The following is a 20,623-nucleotide window of genomic DNA, read 5'->3' on the forward strand; positions in this document are numbered from 1 at the left end:
TTTACTACAACCTGAGCCAGTGGTTGTTCATAAAGGAGCCTGACCCAGGCAATAAAGTTAGGGCCGAAGCCAAACTTGGAGAGGGCCGCCCAAAGATAAGGCCATTCAATGGTGTCAAAAGCCATCGTGGCGTCTAGTGAGGCCACCACCGCAGGCTCCGCGAGAGTTGCAGCTCTCGCGAGTACACCATGAAGCCTACGCAGATTGAGGGCCGTGTTTCTGTGCGGTATGAAACCGGATTGATCCGGATGGATCAAGTCACAGATCACCGTCAACAACCAATTGGCCAGAACCTTGGCTAGGATTTTAGGTTCCGCGTTTAGCAGGGAAATGGGGCGATAGGAAGTGCAGCGATCACGAGGCTTGCCATCCTTATAAATGACCACTATAGTAGCCAGGCGCTGATCAAGCGGAAGGACTCCTGCCTCGAACGCGTCAAGAAACATGTTGCGCAGATGGGCGGCCATTTTGTCCGGACAAAGTTTGTAAAGTTCAATGGGCAGACCATTGGGCCCCATCGCCTTACCCGAGCGCAAAGAGCGGATAGCAAGGGCAATCTCATCCACCGTAAAGGGAGCCTCCAGAGCCAGGCCCTCTTCTTCCGAGACAGAAGGAAGAGCTAAATCACGCAACAGCAAACGGGAATCAGCCTCATCACGATCACTCACCGGGGTGTAAACCTTCCGGAAGTGATCAACAAAGCAGTCAACAATCTCACCGGGGTCAGACACACTTCCACCAGACTCACGGACAATAACGGGCACAACACGATTCGCTCTTTCAGCCTTATCCAGCCACGCCAGGAGTTTGCTAGCCTTGTCACCCACATCATACAGCCGGCCCAATTGATTCGCTCGCATCAACTTGGCAGCATCGGTAACACAAGCCTTATATTCCGCCTGTTTCAGTTCTAAAGTGTGTAACAGTGCAGGCGTGTCATCCCCACCCAGCTCACTTTCAAGCGCAGTAATTTCAGTCTCGAGGGCCGAAACGGCCTCCCTCTTAGCCCTCCGCTCAGCTGCAATGAAAGACAGTGCGGATCCCCGAATGACAGTTTTAAAGGCCTCCCAGAGAACCGTAGGGGAGGTCACCGAACCCACATTTTCAGCAAAGTAACAGTCAATAGCCTTCACCATCTCTGAGCGGAGCCGGGGGTTCGGGAAATGCCAGGGGGGAACAGGGGGAACTCTGTTACCAAAAGAACCGCCCACAGAAATCTTAATCATCAAGGGGGAATGATCCGAGATACCCCGGGGGAGATGACGAACCTCCGGGACCAAGGATAAAGCAGAGGCCAGCATAAAGAAGTAATCTATCCGAGAGAGGCTGCCATGCGCACCAGAGTGGAAGGTATACTGCGTCAGGGCAGGGTGCAGTGAACGCCAAACATCCACCAGACCAAAAGTCTCAGTCATATCATTGAGCCACCTCTGGGACTGCGGTACCACTCTAGGGGGTAGCCGATCACATTCGCCAGACATAACAGAGTTAAAGTCTCCACCCATGATAAGCAGACCATCAGGGAGACCAAGAAGAGTCTTGCCAAGATCAGCGTACGTGGTAGCCTGCAGCCCCGGGGGAATATACACAGCCATTAATACAATTTGCTTACCCTCCCATCTCCCGGAGACAGCAGCATACCGTCCCCGATCATCCAGGATAACACCATCAATCTCAAGGGCCAGGGAGGATTTCACCATTATACCCACTCCCCGGGACCCAGAGGTGAATCCAGCGTGAGCGGCCAATCGATAGCCCCGACGGTCCAGAGCCTGACAGGCATTACCGATCAAGTGGGTTTCCTGAAGGAACACTACATCAGGGGCATGGCGCCTTATAAAGTGTAACACAATGCCACGTTTGATTCTGTCGCCCAAACCGTTGACGTTCCAAGAAAGAACCTGCATCTCACCCCCCCCCCCCCATCCCAGGAAAAACGATCCGATCCAGCCCCATCCCACGACCACAGATCCAGAATACTTGCAATCAATAACATACCATGAAAAAAGAGAAATAACAAAAGACATGAAACAAAACCAAGTCCCCAGAAACCACCCCCCAACCAGGAACCCGTTACAACGCCCCCCACCCTGCACCCCTGCTGACTAGAAAGCCACCCCAAACTGCAGTGTGCCTGTCGCCCCATCTGATCTACACAAAGAACCCCCCGAGGAGGAAGGGAGAAATCACCCGTACCCGCACAACCCCGGGCATAATCATAAAGCATACAGTAAGGGTTACTCTGTAAAGTTCATAGTCTCAAGTCGGACCACTGGGGGCCAACGTTAAACCTGGGCCGTCGCACCACCTTCCGCACCACCAGGGCCTCCACTCTCGGTGTCATCTTTCGGCAACGAGTCCAACCAGTCACTGGCACGATCCGGCTGATCGAAGAAGTAAGCTTGTTCTCTGAACTCAATCCGCAAGCGAGCCGGAAACAGCATGGCGTACTTCAGTCCCAGATCTCTCAGACGACGCTTCACTCCAAGGAACCCAGAACGTTCTCGTTGCACTTGGGGAGTGAAATCAGGATAGATGGAGACAGAGTTATTATCGTACTTCAACGGGCCGTGTTTACGAGCGGCCTGCAGGATAGCGTCTCTGTCCCGATAATGAAACAGCCTGGCGATGATAGGCCTCGGAGGGCCTCCCGGCTTCACCTGACCACCTGGGAAGCGATAGGCACGCTCAACCGCAAAGAATTTGCTGAGACCTGCGGGAGCGAGTTTAGCGACAATGAGTTCCTCGACCAGTAAATCGATCGAGGCGGCACCATTGTCTTCCGGAACTCCGACCAATTGTATGTTGTTCCGCCTGTTCCTATTATCGTAGTCTTCCATGCGTTTGAGCAAAAGGTCGTGTGAGGAACGCAGATTCCCTATCTCGGATTGCGCCTCCGCCATGTCCGTCACCAAACTCGATGCCTTTAAGTCCAATGCTTTGACTCTCTCGTTCGTCTTGGCCAAGTCGGCTCGAATAAGAGTAACATCCACCGCCACCGTGTCTATCTTGGACACGATGGCCTCGTATTGTAGACTCATATCGGCCTTGAGTCCAGAAATGGCGGCCAACAGGTCCTGAAGTGACACTTCTGAGGAAGACGACATATCGGTCTTCGGGTCCTCCAAAGCAACACTAGTAGCACCGGGGGAACCTTTCGGTTGGGTATAGCGCTCGATCATATTGGACTGGATCGACCCCCCGCGAGTAACGGTCTTCCTGCGTTTCTCCGCCTCAGGCTTCGTCGCCATGTTGCGTTCAGCGCCGGCCGGGGACACCCAAGTATAGCAGGACGATGACAAGTCCAAAACCTCAAAAGTCTAGTTTCACGAGAGGATGTCACGGGCCTTCTTGCCAGTACAAAGAAAGAAAGCGTTCGTTGCGAGAGCATCAGGCCAAGACGAAGTAGGAGGTCCCAAGGAGTCAGAGACGAGAAGGCTGGAAACCAAAAGTGAAAGTGGCACACCACCGGTGGGCCAGATGCCAGGCAGCCGTTGTTGTTGCATTACAGCTCGGCCATACAAGGCAGTCGAGACCCCGGTCGCGTCAGGGGTTAGGCCAGAAAGTTAGAGACGATGTAGAAATGGTCCCCGAGGTCCGATTTCGACCAAAAGAGGATCGACAGCATCAGTGAGAGTAGCACTTCAAAAGCCCGTCGAAGTGACCAGGATAGCTGCAGGATAGATAAAGAAGGGCGGCACGGGTCTCAGGAGCTCTCTGCTCACGTGACCATCTTGGATGCCCGCGTAGCTCCTCCCCCGCAAATTGGTTTGTTGATGCATCTGGGGGTTAGTGAAGAATCTGGCTGACTCTAATACAGAGTAGTAACTAAAAAAAAATGAAGCAAATATATTACATGGGTGTGTACATAGTTCAAGTGAATTTAGCCATGAGAATAGATTTCACTATTTTTTTTAAAGAGGCCGTAGATGAGTTCTGTCTTGTTTCTGGGGGCAAGGCATTCCGGATCCTTGGAGCCATTCCTGAGAAGGTCTGGTTGTAAGTTTGCTTCTTGGCAAATCTTTGCGGTTTCAGAAGAAGATTCTTGGAGCTTCTGGAGGATCTGTTACCACAAGAGAGTACCAGTTTCTGAGCTAGGTAACTCAGGGTATTGTGATGTAGGGCCTTGTGCGTCAGATATGCGATTTTCAGGGAAATTCTAGCCTCGAATTGTAGCCAGTTGAGGGCTCTTAGGTCTGGGGAGATGTGACAATTTCTTTTGGAGCCTGTGAAGAGTCTAGCAGCAGTGTTGATTGAAGCTCTTAGCTGGTCCGTCATCGATCTGGGAAGGCCGCAGAGAGCGGCACTCCCGTATTCCACCCTTGGGATAACTAGAGCTTGTACTGCCTTTTTAAAGTCATTTGCGGGCAGGAAGGGTTTCAGTCTTCTCAAAGTGTTCATCTGAAAGTTTGCTGCTTAAGTAGAGGCGCTGATATGTTTCTGCATGTTTAGATTTTTGTCCAGCATTACTCCCAGCGATTTCGCTGAGTCGATAATAAGAGTTTGACCTTTGAGTGCTGTTAGATGATTCAGCCATTCTCGGATGATGGTCGATTGGTTGGGGGGAGCGTTTTATGAAGGGTTGAGTTGAAAGATTTGATGTCCTCAAGTCGGAGGATCTTTATGTAGAGTTGTGTGTCATCTGCGTACATGTGATAATGGACCTTAGAGGAGCTGAGAAGTTCAGTGAGTGGTTTCATGAAAAGGTTGAAAAGTGTGGGTGAAAGGGAAGATCCCTGCGGTTCTCCTAGAGTGACTGGGATGGGTTTGGATAAGGATTGCTTAACCTTGAAATATTGTGATCTATTTTGGAGGAAAGAGGTGAACCAGGTAAGCACCGAGCCAGATAGTCCCATTCTGTGTTTCAAGAGATCTAGCAGGTTGTCGTGTTTGACGGTGTCAAAGGCCGAAGATAGGTCAAGCAAGATTAGTAAGCAGTCTTCGTTTTGGTCATGGAATTTTAGTGCGTCATCTATTATGTGGGTCATGGCTGATTCAGTACTGTGACCTGCACAGAAGCCTGATTGTTATTGGTTGAGCAGGTTGAATTGATCTATGTGTTTGCCAAGCTTTGTCTGAATACATTTTTCTAAGAGTTTGGCCAGAGTCGGGTTGTTGGATATTGGGGGATAGTTGGTTAAGCCCGATGGGTCTGCCAATGGCTTCTTTAAGATCGGGGATACCTACCCCATTTTAAGGATTTCTGGGATGGGTCCTTTGAGGATGGAGGTGTTTATAATCTTGGTCCATAGGGGCAGTACCAGAGGAATGAAGTATTTTAAGAAGGTTGCGGGAAGAGGGTCTGTGAAGTGGCCGGAGGTATTCAGGTTTGTTAGCATTCTTAGTATAGGTTCTTCACTGTAAGTGTTGAAGGAGGACCAGGATGCATTGCTTTTGAAGACGAAATTTGCGGAGCATGTGGGTGGAGCTCTTAGCAGGGCAGTAGAGTGTCTATCTGAGTGTCAGTAAGGGACATTATGTCGTTGAGCAGGTCCATCTTCATGTTTTCCGTCTTCATAGTAAAGAAGGAGGCAAATTCCTCGCAATTGGATAGTGTGTCGGGTTATCCTGGTGATGGGGTTAGACCCTTAGTTTGAGATATGATTGGTGCGAATAGCTTTTTGAGACAGTTCTTGGCTTTATTCTAATTGATTACTGAAGAAGTCAGATTTTGATCGTCTGATCTTTCTGTAGTACGAGTTTCTCGTGGTTCTTAGTAACTTAAGGTGGGCAGAGGCTGGCGCAGATCTCCACCGTCATTCAGTCAATCTTAAGGATCGTCTGTCTTCATTTAGTCTGCCATCATACCAGGGTTTTGAGTCTTTTGTGGAGCCCCTTTTCAGTTGTAAGGGTGCCAATTTGTCTAGAACCATGTTCATAGAGTGAAAGTAGTGGTTAGTCAGACTTTGTACATCTGATAAGCCTTCTGGGGGAAGCAGGATGTTCAGATTGGAGGTTGAGAGTAAGTCGGGACCGAGATTATTTAAATTCCTTTTCCAAATTTTCGTTCTCGTGGATTGTGTGGATAGTAGAATAGAGTAATTTCACTTCTACATTGATGTGGAATGTAATAATGTGGTGGTCAGACCAGTCACGATGTAGGATCGATTCCAGCTGAGTGGAATCCGCTTTGGTCATTACTAGATCGAGGGTTGCACCTTTATCATGTGTGAGGCTGTTGCAGATTTGATTAAGGTTAAGGTCTGAGAGGAAAGCTTTGAGGCTATTGACCCTTGGGTCGTTCTGGTCATCCCAGTGGAGATGGAAGTCACCAATGAATATTTGAGTAATATGAAGTCCGCCATTTGTAGCTTGAATGTTCATGAGGTGTTCGATGAAGGTGAGGTTATCTCCTGGCGGGCGGTAGAATGTGTGTATGGAACATATTGGTTTGTTATTACTTGTGATGTCTAGGTAAAGGTATTCACAGGAAGATAGTACCGGGGAGTTGGAGCAGTTCACTGCTAAATTGATCCGATGTCTGCATGCGATGCCACCACCCGGCCTGTCAGTTCGATCTAGCCTTGTGATATCATAGTTTGAGGGTACCAGTATGTCTAGCATGGACATATAGGATTCATTCAGCCATGTTTCGGTCAGAACTAATAGATCTGAAAGAGACACGTTAGTGATAGATTCCTTACCTTAGAATATCCCCAGTAGTCAGACTGAATCCGGAAAGTTTTGCTAGCAGTACCCCTGCATTTCAGTAGGTGGCATCCTGTGGCTCTGGTTCCGTCGAAGATGTTGTAAGCGCCGAGATGTCATCACAGAGACTACTTAGGCACCACCCATGCGGACTTACGTCAGTTCTTTCTTTTTTCGCGCCAGCCAGCGCCGATCCGGATAGAGCACGTACCTTAGTCACTTTTTGACTACTCTTTTGAGACTTTTGTCTCCCTTTTTTCTCCTGGTGCACGTAGGGATGCCTGGCTTTCAGTCCTGTGGGGCCTGCCGTCGCAATATGATTGTGGCGGACCCCCATGATGTTTGCCTCTACTACCTGGAGACCGACCACGACTCCCGGGCCTGTCGGGACTGTCAGGCTATGGGCCGAAGGCCTTGAGGGAGCGGTGCAGGAAGCTACTGGAGGTCCGGCACTCATCCTGATGCCGCTCTGAGTCCAGGGACCGTTCCCGGGACTGCTCGCGGGGCCGCAGTTGGCGCTCCTCGGGCTCCAAGTCTTCGCCCTCGGATTCCAGTAAGCGACGACATAAAAAGAAGTCAAAGAAGCATGTTCGCTCTCCGACGTCCCCCCGTCGGTCCTCGGATGTGGACGAGGGGGACAGGGGTTCTGTCCCTGCGGCTCCCTTGGAGCCTGGGAGTCACGCGGTCTACTCACCTTTCCCGGGTCCATCGGCGACTCCCGAACAGGTGCAAGAGCTTCTTGCCACCATGGACCGCCTTTTTAGGCCTCTGGCTCTCGCCAGTGCGCCTTTGGGCCCCGCGGTCCTGTGTCCAGATCATGTTGACCCGTCGGCGGCTCCAGCTTCGGAGCCACAGGATCCTATGCCATTGGCTCCAGCCCGGCGCCATGGGGTCCGGCACTGCCGACTCCGGCCCCAGCGCCGCCCTTGGCTTCACCGTCTTTCCGCCCTTGCCCCGGTTCCAGGACCATTTAACTCCTGCCTGGGATCCGCATTGGGATACGGCCTTGGCCGACGCCGTTCACGGCACGGTTTCCGATGCATTCGTCCCTCCTCCAGCTCCGGCTCCGCCTCTGCGGCCCGCTCCCCCGGCAATGGAGGTGGAGGATGATTGGGAAGGGTCTGAGGACCCTCTTGCCCATCAGTGTGACTCCGGGCAGGACTGGGTGGACGATCTGGAGGACGCAGGCGACCTTGATGTCTCTTCTGACCCGGGGTTTACGGTGGCCCTCAAGACTAACTTCTTCACCGAGATGCCCCAGACGGCGTCTACCTCGTCGGAGCCGCTGCTTCCCTTCAATGACGCCCTCACCGACGTCCTGTTGGGTACTTGGTCGCGGCTGGCCCCAGGGGCCCCTGTGGATAAGAATGTCGCCAGGTGTCACCGCCCGGCGCCTGGTGACCCTGCCTTCTTCACCACCCATCCGATGCCTGAGTCTGGTTATCCAAGTCTCGATGTCGCAGAGTGCTTTTCCCACGGCTCCACCTAATAAGGACTCTAAGAAGCTGGAACAGTTTGGTAAGCAGTTGTTCTCCTCGGCCAGCTTGGGGCTGGGGTCGTTGAACATTGCCTGCTTATTAGGCCGCTATTCCTATGCGGTGTGGGATACCGTGGCTCAGGTATTGCCTCAATGTCCTGAGGAAGTTCAAGCTGTTCTTTCCCAAGCGGTTGCTGAGGGTAAGGATGCGGCTAAGTTTGCCATTCGGTGTGGTTTGGACATCGCTGACTCGTTGGGCAGGGCGATTTCTACGACTGTGGCGCTGCGTCGAAATGCTTAGTTGCGTTCTACTGGGTTCTCACCCAATGTCCAGAGTTCACTCATGGACATGCCCTTTGATGTCACCCGCCTGTTTGGCAATAAGGCCGACAGTGCAGTGGAGCGTTTAAGGACTTGCGGGCCACCGCCAAGTCCTTGGGTCTGTCAACAAAGAGCCCGGCCACTCCTGGTTTTCGTTCCTTTCGTGGACACTACAGGGACGCTCAGACATGTTCCTTCAGCAAGCCTGCGCAGAACTAGCCTCAGCACAGATGCGACTGGGAATCAGCGTGGCGGTCAGTCCACTTCCGCCCTTTGCTTCTACCTCCAAACCTTCCTAATCCGAGCTTTGTGGAGCACCCCACGCCAGTGGGTGGCAGGATCCGCCACCACCTCCCCCACTGGCGTGATATTACATCGGACACGTGGGTGTTGCAGATCATCCACAGGGGTTATTCCCTTCCCTTTCGGTCCTTCCCTCCAGCCATGGCACCTCATTGCCACTGCATGTCGGGGGATCACTTGGTGCTTCTCCAGCAGGAAGTCACGGCCCTCTTGGCCAAGGGGGCCATCGAGTGCGTTCCTTGGTCGGAAGTAGGGAGTGGTTGTTATTCCCACTACTTTCTGGTCCCCAAGAAAGACAAGGGGGGCCAGTGTCCCATCTTAGACCTTCGGAATGTCAATCGCTTCCTCTGGAAGGAGAAATTCAAGATGCTGACTCTGGCTCAGGTCCTGGCTGCCCTTGACCCTGGAGAGTGGATGGTAGCGTTGGACTTGCAGAACGCATATTTTCACATCCCCGTCCTGCCAGCCCACCAACGTTACCTACGGTTCATGGTAGGCCGAAAGCATTTTCAGTTTGCCGTGCTCCCCTTCAGCCTTTCCAGTGCCCCTCGGGTGTTCACGAAAGTGATGGCGGTGGTCGCAGCATATCTGCGCAGGTCAGAGGTGTCAGTCTTCCCCTACCTTGATGATTGTTTGTTGAAGGCGGGCTCCCCCCAGGCAGTTGTCACCCACCTCCAGACTACGGCCGACCTCCTGCATTTGCTGTGGTTCTCCGTCAACATGTCGAAGTCGCACCTGAGTCCACTCAGAAGCTCCCCTTCATCGGGGCGGTTCTGGATTCAATGCGGTTTCGGGTTTATCCTCCCGAACTGCGAGTCCGGGATATTTGGTCTATGATTCTGATTTTTCAGCCTCTATCCCGGGTTTCGGTCAGGATGACCCTTCGGCTCCTGGGCCTGATGGCCTCCTGCATCCTACTAGTACCACATGTCAGGTGGCATATGCGGGCTCTGCAGTGGGACCTGAAGTTCCAGTGGGCACAGCACCGGGGCAACCTGTCCGATCACGCCCAGATCTCGGAGGCACTGCACGATAATTGCAGTGGTGGCTCACGAATAGCGATTGGGTCAATGGCAGATCCCTCTCCCTTCCCCAACCGGAGCACATAGTGGTGACGGACGCGTCACTCCTGGGATGGCGTGGCCACTTGGGAGAGGCGGAGATCAGAGGCCTCTGGTCTCCGGCGGAGTCCTGACTCCATATCAACCTTTTGGAGCTTCGGGCGATCCGACTTGCACTGTAGGCATTCCTTCCCTCTGTCCGGGGAAGTGTGGTGCAGGTGTTCGCGGACAACACAACCGCCATGTGGTATTGCAACAAACAGGCCGGGGTGGGGTCCTGGACCCTATGTCAGGAGGCTCTGCACCTCTGGACATGGCTGGAACATCAAGGCATTACCTTGGTGGTTCAACACCTGGCAGGTTCCTTGAACACCAGGGCGGACATACTCAGCCGTCGGTGCTTGATGGATCACGAATGGCGTCTGAACTCTCATGTGGCGCAAGGTCTCTTTCAGCAGTGGGGAGAGCCTTGGTTAGAGCTATTCGCCACCAAAGCGAATGCCCAATGTCATCATTTCTGCCCGTTGGAATTTCCAAGTCGGCACTAGCTCGGCGACGCTTTTCGTCGCAAGTGGAGCACCTTTCAGCGTCTGTTGTATGCCCTTTCGCCTATACCACTTCTGCCCAGAGTGCTGAAGAAGATTTGGCGCGACTGGGCCCAAGTCATCCTTGTGGCTCCGGATTGGGCATTAAGATATTGATATCCCGAGCAACTCAGCATGGCGATCGATCCCCCGATCCGGTTGCCTCTTCGGGAGGATCTTCTGTCGCAGCAGCAGGGGACTGTCCTCCACCTGAACCTGTCCAGCCTCCCCCTCCAGGCGTGGAGATTGAGCGGCAACAGTTGACAGCTTACGATCTCCCTCCCGAAGTCTGTGATGTCATTCTAGCAGCCAGGCGTCCCTCCACGAAAACGGCATACGCCTGCAGGTGGAACAAGTTTGTGGCATGGTGCACAGCCAAGTCTGTGGATCCCCTTTCTGCCCCTGTTTCTGAAATTCTTCTGTTCCTTCTTTCCTTGGCCCAGCAGGGCTCTGCTCTGGGCACTATCAAGGGTTATCTTTCAGCCTTCTCCGCCTTTCTACGGCTTCCAGATCAGCCTTCTCTTTTTAAGTCCCCGGTTGTTAATAATTTTCTGAAAGGCATTACGCACATTTTTCTCCTGAGCGGTTCATCATGCCTCCATGGGACTTAAATCTTGTCTTGACGTATCTTATGTGCGCTCCCTTTGAGCCACTTCATAACTGTCCATTACGTCTTCTCACTTTAAAGGTGGCTTGCCTGGTAGCTATTACCTCTGCCAGAAGAGTGATTGAGCTCCAGGTTCTTTCTTCTAAACCTCCTTTCCTTTCTGTTCATCAGGACAAGGTGGTTCTAAGGGCCCGTCCTTCTTTCTTGCCAAAGGTTGTCACACCATTCCACATCGAGCATCCCATCACTTTGATCACCTTCCTTCTGCCTCCGCATCCTTCCAGAGAGGAAGAGAGGCTCCACCGTCTGGACCCAAAACGTGCGCTCTCCTTCTACCTGAGCCCCACACTACAGTTTCGGGTGGATGACCAGCTCTTTGTTGGCTACGTGGGCGCCAAAAAAGGTTGGGCCGTGCACAAACGGACCATCTCTCGGTGGGTCGTTCTCTGCATCAAGGCCTGTTACTCATTGACTAAGAAGGAGCCTCCTGTGGGGCTGCATGCCCATTCCACTAGGGCAACTGCAGCAACTACTGCCTTGGGATGCGACGTTCCCTTGCAGGACATTTGTCAGGCAGCTACTTGGACCTCGCTGCACACGTTTACTAAGTACTACTGCCTTGACAGTCAAATCCGGAGGGACGGCTTCTTTGGCCGTTCTGTTCTCTGTGACTTTCCGGTGTAATCTTATTCGCAGACCTACCACCGGGGTTGGAATTGCTATTCTAGGGTAAGGAATCTATCACTAACGTGTCTCTTTCAGATGCACAAGTTACTACTTGTGTAACGATATACCTGTAAGAGACATTAGTTAGTGATAGATTCCTTACCGCCCCACCCATCCTCCCAGTTCTGCGAACTGATTACTAGGGTTCAGAACATCGATTCAGGGCCGTAGTTTTATGGCACCAGTGGTCAGTTTCTTGCATGGCTCTGCGTTCCTGGCGTGGAAAATCGTGTACAGAACTGACGTAAGCGCGCATGGGTGGCAACTAAGTAGTCTCCGTGACGTCATCTCGGCGATTACGACGCCAGCGACAGACGCGGAGCCGCAGGACGCCACCTACTGACGCGCAAGGGTACTGCTAGCACAACTTTCCAGATTCAGTCTGACGCCTGGAGATATTCTAAGGTAAGGAATCTATCACTAACTAATGTCTCTTACAGATATATTGTTACACAAGTAGTAACTTGTGCGTCAGGGTAATTGGAGAGTGTTAGACCTGGGATTTCTGGTTGGCTAAGGCTTGTGCCAAAGCCAGGCAGAAACCTCCACTCTAGTCAGGGCAAGGGAGTTACACGCAAAAGATAACCCCTGCTCACCCCCTTGGTAGCTTGGCACGAGCAGACAGGCTTATCCCGGAGGCAATGTGTAAAGCATTTGCGCACGCACACAGCAAGAACATCCCAGGCACACTACCAAAGGAACTCCTCACAAGGTTATATAAAAATAACTTTTGTATTGTCAAAACACATCAGATAGTAATCACACAATATGCATTGTGCCAACTGGCACGGGCAATATTCACAAGGGATTATTTACCCAGGACAGGGTCACGTGTGCCACTGTCAGGATCAACACTTAGCAGAAATTGGTACAAGTAAAAATAGATCATACACCTACAACCAGTAACTACTGGTAATCACTGTACTCCACCTCAACCTGTAACATAAACTACATTACGTACAGTCACATCAGGCACGAATTACATCCTGCGCCAACCTCACTAGTCTAAACACATTAGACCCTACCTCCTAAGTATAACTCACATTTAGGGGCGTAAATCACAGTGAAGTACAATCTCACTAACACAAACCTCCATAGGTAAAACCATCTCTAGAGGTATCCAACACAGGGTGCGTAAAACATACTAAATGTATTACTTTTCCAAGAATAATGCAATTCGATCAAATAACCGGCATAACCGACAATAGAGCCACAACATTGGCTTACACATCTGATCAAGCTGATGAAATATACGCACTGATACAAGAAGTAAGGACCAAAGATGCACATGGAAGCTCAATCAGCCAACAACTCAAACAACTAGAGTATCTGACTCGACGCCAACTTAATCAGAGAATGCATGCTTCTGCACTGGTGCAATACCATAGAGCGAAAAGAATCCAGAGAGGTAAGACTGGCCATCAAACCAATGCTATTCCGATTCAATTTAAACGCAAAATTCATGGACAAATGGTATAGCATCCTGAACAAGTGTTCATTAGACCTAATATTACTGATAGTAGAAGAATTGTCAAAAACAATCCGTGAATTGGAGGAAGAGATTCTAATCTTGAAAACAGAATTGGAAAATAGGATGGAAACAAACACCTGGCAAATAAGTCTGGAAGCGATCAACCAGAAATTGGACAAATACAGTAAAAAGCTCCAGGAAGGCAAACTCCGCAAATATAAGCGAGATACGATAGATTATAAACTCAATGAAGTTTACACGTGGGCGGATATTTACACCAGGAGAAGATTTGACCCAAAAAAAAAAAAACAGCACCACACTCCTCGGAGGAAAGTTTGGTAACAGACAAGGAAATCACGTTGAACAGAGGACCAGTTGATTTGACCACACAAGCAACGACAAACAAATACAGAAACAACAAGGGGAGAAACATCAAACAGCAGTGTGGCTTTTTTGTCCAAGGTCCAAAACAAAGGCTTACAACCAACGGAAGCACCTGTAACAACAAGCGAAGCCGCCCGACATGGAGAGGAAGCGGCAGGAAAATCCCTCCGGAGCGGAAGGACAGTGGTTTGATAATAAACATATCATCAACCGCCCTATCAAAATATGAACTCAACGTATTAAACAAAGGGTTAACATTTGTTCCTACCACCAAGGCAAATGAAATAGAGACAGAAGCTGCGCTTTATCGTTTCATGAGATCTTAACGTCTACGACATTTCTTTACAAATGTAGTAGAAACTACACCACAGCCCACACAAGAAACATCAGGACCATTCCAACCAAAAAGTACGTTCTAACCACCAGTCTCGCACAAGATGCCGGACACATATGAAATTATGGTGAAAAAGGATATAGAGGCACTGGATTTCAAGAAAATAAAACAACAAAACATGACGAAATCAGAAAGAAACACGTTGCAGAATCTATCCAACAACTTAGAACTGACAATTCACTCAGCAGACAAAGGAGGAGCAATAGTTGTTATGGACACCAGTTATTACAATATGAAGGTCAACCAGCACGTTGATGATAGTGAGACATATCTCATTCTGGATCAGGAACCAACAGCACAAATACAAAGGTTACTCAATCAACTACTACAAGAAGCGATTCATCAAGGATGGATAAATGAAAACACCAAGGCATATATCTCAATACCAATTACCCAAGATGTCCAAAACTGTACATGATCCCGAAGATCCATAAAGACCCTAAAGATCCACCATTCAGACCAATAGTTTCTGGTGTGGGTCAGTTTTTGATCCCCTCGGCCGATATCTGGATTACTATTTACAACAATTCGTGCAAGGATGGCAATCATACATTTGTGACACCACTGATTTTTTAAACAAATTGACAGATTCAACCAGGGATTTTCAAGAAAATTGGGTTCTTTGCACCATTGACGTGGTAGCACTATACACGTCTATTCCTCACATGGCTGGTATGGAGGCTGTAGAATGGGCACTTTTACAAATGGAAGAACTACAGGCTGACAGAGTGTTCCTATTAAAACTGTTGAAATTCCGTTTACAAAACAGTTATTTCGAGTGGGACAAGAGACACTACGGACAGTTATCAGGAACTTCTATGGGTTTTTCTAGGGGCACCAGCATATGCAAACATCTTCATGGACCAATTTGAAGCAGATAACCTGATAAGCACTGAGAAATGGAAGAATATCAAGATGTATTGTCGATTCATCGATGATATATTTTTGATATGGCAAGCCACAACAGGAGAACTAGAACAATTGATCAAAGATTTAACACCATGGCTGCTAATGGTTTTCCCCTCCTGTGCTGGGTGGCTTTGAAAGCCCATTGTTCATGACGAGCTCAGCTCGTCATGAGTGTATGAGAGGTGTACATCATGACGAGCTGAGCTCGTCATGAGCGTCGAAGGAGTTAAACTCGGTAAACCCAAGGATACAGCTGACCTACAAAATCAATCAGTCAACGATGGATTTCCTGGATGTAAGAATATTAAAAACCCCAACAGGGTTCCAAACAAGATTATACACTAAACCTAAAGACCGAAATAATGCCTTGCTTTACTCCAGCTTTCACCCAAGAAGCTTACTCAAGAACTTACCGTATTCCCAAATGATCAGAATAAAACGAATATGTTCAGATACACAGATTGTAGAAACCACAATGGAGGAACATCTTGTTAAATATGAAGAAAAAGGATACCCACCAGAGGAAACAGAGAGTTTCATCCCTTAACAGACAGGAGTTACTACAACCTAAAATCAAAAGAAATGACAAAAAATGTTTTTTGTATCTAAATATACATCACAATCCACAGCTATCAAAAGGATCATCAACAGTAGGTGGGAACTACTATCCAATGAACCAGACTTTAAAGGTTTCTTCGAAGAGAAACCACTTCATGCATACACGAGAGGGAGGAATTTAAAAGAACTATTGAAAAAAACAAAGATTGTCAGAGAAGATACTAACAATAAAGGTACCACACGGTGTCTAAATTGTATACACTGTAACAACGTGATTACTGGAAATATACTCACTCATCCAACAACTGGCCAACCTATCAAATTAAAGCACACGAGTGATTGTAACTCACAGAATGTAATCTATGGGATCAAATGTCCATGCGGAAAAATGTATGTGGGTAAGACAGAACGCAAAATTAAAATCAGAATCACAGAACATAAAAGTAAAATCAGGAACCAATCATTAACATCACCCTTGGCTACACATTGGAAGGAACAGAATCATTCCATTTCACAATTAAGGTTCATGATCATTGAGAAGATGGCAGTGAAACAGGGTACAGATATGAGACAGAAACTTTTACAGCGAGAGTTGTACTGGATCAAAACTTTAAAAACAATGAAGCCAGTAGGACTTAATGACAGATAGGATCTAGCGTGTTATTTATGAACTACACACAATAATGTTGGCTCAACCTATGTCGAATATGAGGTCATGATACCTATAAGAAGAGGGATTGTAGACACGATTAAATACTAACCGTAGACTGCTGAGCAGTTAGGATACGGTTTGTAATTTTCAGGACACATGGGTTATTTACAACGTCTACAATGTACAACGAAGGAGGTGTAAACAGTAATGGGATCTATATTCAACGCAGAAAATACTGTGGATAACCATAAAAAAGTGTACATGACATGCATGAATTATGAATAATTTTGCAAAAATCTTGTAATAGTGTTCACGACATATATGAATTATGAAAAATCGATACATATTATGTGGTAGCAGGTCACTCATTACATAAAGATGTGAATCAGGGATGGTACCTACAGGCAATGTAGAAAATATTGGATAGTAGTGCATACAATTGTTTGAGGAACATGTGCATGATGAGAAATTGATATTTATCATGTAAAAGTGAGCATAAATTTAAATGACAAGTTCACACAAGCAACCAGCATATATACTATGTACGGAAAGTATTGTTAAGAAATGCAAATTCATTTGTAAATGTGAGCATAAGTTTAATTGGTAAGTCTACACAAGTAACCAGTACATTTAATATGCATGGAAAGTATTGTCAATAATTGCAATGTTACAATTGGACATCAGTTCAATAAGAAAGTGAGGTGTCACACGATCATTCAGTTGAGTTAATTTCATTAGCACACCTGCAGTACAGTGCACATGTACTTTACATGAACAATTCATTACGTCGACACAAGGATTAAGCACCCTAAATATAGGCTGTCTTCCGTTATTTCACAAAATGTATTAAATATTCTTTCTTGCTAAATAACTTCTATTAAGTATTATCTCCCTTTAACATTTCTCACGGGATAGAGCATATCTTTGAAAACTGGAACACAACAGGTCCAGTAGCAGATATTAAACAGTAAAGAGTAGCTCGAACCTATCACAGAAATACTACTCCAACATGGCGATGACATCCACTGAGTGGGAACTTAGAGTCGACCAGTAGTCCGTCGTTTGTTATTTTCCAGGAAGTCGCGGTTCGAATACAACTATATAATCACCAATGAAGCACTAGCAAACGAGCTAAGAACCCATTATACAACGCGAGACGGCAGCATCTTTTAGGTAAGCGAGGACAAACCCGTTTTATTTTGAATTAATATTCGTCCGTTCTAACACGGTCACAAAGGACTTTGAATATCGTGTATACTGCGCATTTGCAGTCACCACACATAGAAAGGTTGGCATTAGCTCAACGCGAACTTTTTGTATCTCTTTTCAGATACATGGAACAAGTTTCGATCACAGGTATGTGAATCATGCGCCAGATAACATTGAGATTAATATGAACCCGCAAGTGACCCCGTACATTCTTTTACAGTTCAGGTTCAAAGTAAAGACTCACTACCACAGGTATGCTTAACCATCTTTCTGGAAAACCTCCATGAGCATGATATTGTAAACCCATTGTAAGGTATTATTATATCGCCTACATATGCTTTTCATTACAGCATACAAGCTGATCCACCACCATATAAACGGTAAGATCATAAGTAAATGGTGATTATTTTCCCTCAGGTATATCAGTAGGCCCATATAATTTAATTTTGATATACATTTATTACAGATTTCAGACGTTGACCCAGTACATTCACGAGGTATGAGCAAACATGATTATAATATAATAATTTCAGCTTCCATGTGCATACACGATAAACATTTGGTTTTTATTTTTTATTTTTTTTAGTGACAGCCCCTGAGGAAGACACTGAAAGTGCCGAAATGCATTGGGCATGCGATCAAGATGTGTTTAGGATTGAAAATGTGGTTGTGATTTATCTGCAGTAAATGTGATCATTATAGTGAATATATTAAATGAATTCAATGATAAATGTTTGTGGAACATCATGTGACATATAACATGAATTCGATTGAACAATAGAGTGACAAATAAATTAATGAAAAGCATCTGATCAATTTTTGTTTACATTGAAAAAAATATAAGGTGTGGATAACACTACATGAACAGTGCGAGACTGGACTGACACACCCGTTGGTCTAAAATTCATACAATTCAAGGGATTGACGCCCCTTATCAGTCTCAGCACCAATAGAATAGAAGAATTAATTCAAGGATAACAGGAGTGCTCCCCGCGAACCCCCCGTTCTTCTTTACTTTTCCTAGCACCACATTTAGAGCACATCAATCACATTAGGGCCTGGTGCCTATCCACATACCAACCCCCCCTGGCCAACTGGCCATCCAAGAAGGGGCTCAAATGTCTGTGTCCCGAATGTCTGGGCGCGCTGCCAACGCAGCACAAGTCAGGGGTGCGCCATTAGCGCAAACCTAAACGTTGCAGCTGCCCACTACTTGGTGGACAGCTGAGAACAAGAACAGGGCCTAAACGCTGCAGCTAGCACTAAGTGCTGTGCAGCTGTGGAGGCCAAAGTAGGGGCGAAGGAGTGCAACTCACTCCTAGATTCAAAAGACCATGTTCCCAAAGAGTTGTGCCTAAACAGTGCAGCTGCCCACTACTTGCTGGGCAGCTGTGAATAATAGGAACTGCCGCATGGGCTCTCAGGAGCCCTGGAAACAAACTGCGCCACAGGCTGGAGCCCTCTAGGCTGTGACCATCATCAGCAACGCGGTGTATCCCTCCAGGCTCTAGGAACAGCTTAGGGGCGGTGGAGCCATCTGGCTCTAAAATCAACTGCGCCCCAGGAGCCCACTGGCTCCTTCAACAAAAAGGTGCCCCAAATGTTAGAGCGATCTGACCCTACACACAACCATGGTGCTCTTCACTGGACCCCCACGGGGCTTTTAAATAAACTTGCCCCCTTGGTGGAGCCACGTGGCTCTAGAAAGGAATGTGCCCACAAGTCGGACATTCCCGGGCTCCTCTGGCCCTGGCGACAATTACGGGCCCGGCACTGCTTTCTCCCTGGACCTCTACTGGGGACCTTAAAACAACTATGCCTCCATTGGAGGGACCTGGCTCTCGAAACAAGACAGGTCCCCATGGTGGAGCCACTCGGGGTTCTTGACGTCACGGTGATGCCTTTAGGGAGCGGCCCACTGCACAGACGGGGCCGCTCCTAGCACAGCTTGATACGGTGCCTCACTCAGGCACTTCAACACAATCCTGAAGCTTTCCCCCCGCAGCCTCTCACTCACCGGGCTGTTCTCTGGCTGGGGCTCCTACGGTTTGCAATCTTCTCATGTCTCCCGTGGTGGGGGGGCAGGCATCAGCAATGTGCCTCGCGCCCCCTCCGCCGCCGGCAGCACCATTCCTCGTCTCCTGGGCAGCTCCTCTCCCTCTTTCGGCAGCGGGTGCGGGACTTCCTTTTTGAAACCGGAAGTCCCGCCCACCGTCAGGCACTACGGTGCCTGACTACCTGTGTGCCCGCGGCTGCGGCGGTGATTCTCGGGTCACAATGAGGGGTAGGCTCCCTCGTAAACAAAAGTAAACCTCGGGGTGGGCACCCAACATAGTTTAAATAAACACTGGCACATCCATCACGCGACGTGGGCACCCGTATAAAATAAATATAAGCAGGGTGGCACCTGCGATTTCAGCATGGTGGGGGGAATCCCCATTTGCGGCCCACGCTCCTCCTCAGCTGGGTCATCAGAAGATAGCGCTTCTAGCAGCGCTGGGTGTGCCAAAGTTCTGGGACAAGGGGAACAAAACCCATGGTCCCCAAAGGATGCAAACAGGGAAATAAAGCAAAAAGGCTCCAGGGCATAGCAGGGCCCACGGAGGCAGCCCTCCTGGCAAGTCCTCCTGGGCCATAGCAGCAGCACGCCCGGTAGCAATCAAGATCCAAAAGTAGAACAACTTACATGGGGTCACAGCCCCTCATTTATACAGCTTTTTCCCATTGTGCCATAGCACAGGGCTAGGAGGGAACCAGTTACAACTGGTTCAGGAGCGCTTGAGCACTTTGTTTTGCTCAGCTCCCCTCTTCCATTCACTGGACAGGTTAGGGATATCAGACGCATCACAGGGGGTGGAGCCAGCATTGTGGAGGGGAGGCCCAGCCCTATTCAGGTCCCAGGTGCACTCCTCCCTGCCATCAACATGCAGATCTCCCTCTTGGAACTGCATCAATATGAGAGGAAATGGAGACATGGATACTCTGATATAGACATAGTGTAATATACGACTGCCCGTAGGAACTATAAGAACTCCATCTTAACCACTAAGGCAGCATTTTTCTCTGAGAAAATCTTGAATGCGCACAATAAATCAAGAGAAATTTTTAGGGTGGTGAACGATCTCTGTAACGATGTAAGAACTTCCCCCCCCAAACTGCAACGCAAGAGCTCTGTAATCTGCTCAATAATTTCTTTATGGATAAGATAGCCACCAAAAAAGAAAGTATTCCGGAAAGGCCTAGTACTGTAGCTATTGAGGACATCTGTAGGAACCCATCCGAACTCGAGGCTATTCCCCCGATTAATCAGCCTAGGTTA

Source organism: Lissotriton vulgaris, chromosome 12 (assembly GCF_964263255.1).
Source record: "Lissotriton vulgaris chromosome 12, aLisVul1.2, whole genome shotgun sequence".
NCBI classification, from domain to species: Eukaryota; Metazoa; Chordata; class Amphibia; order Caudata; family Salamandridae; genus Lissotriton; species Lissotriton vulgaris.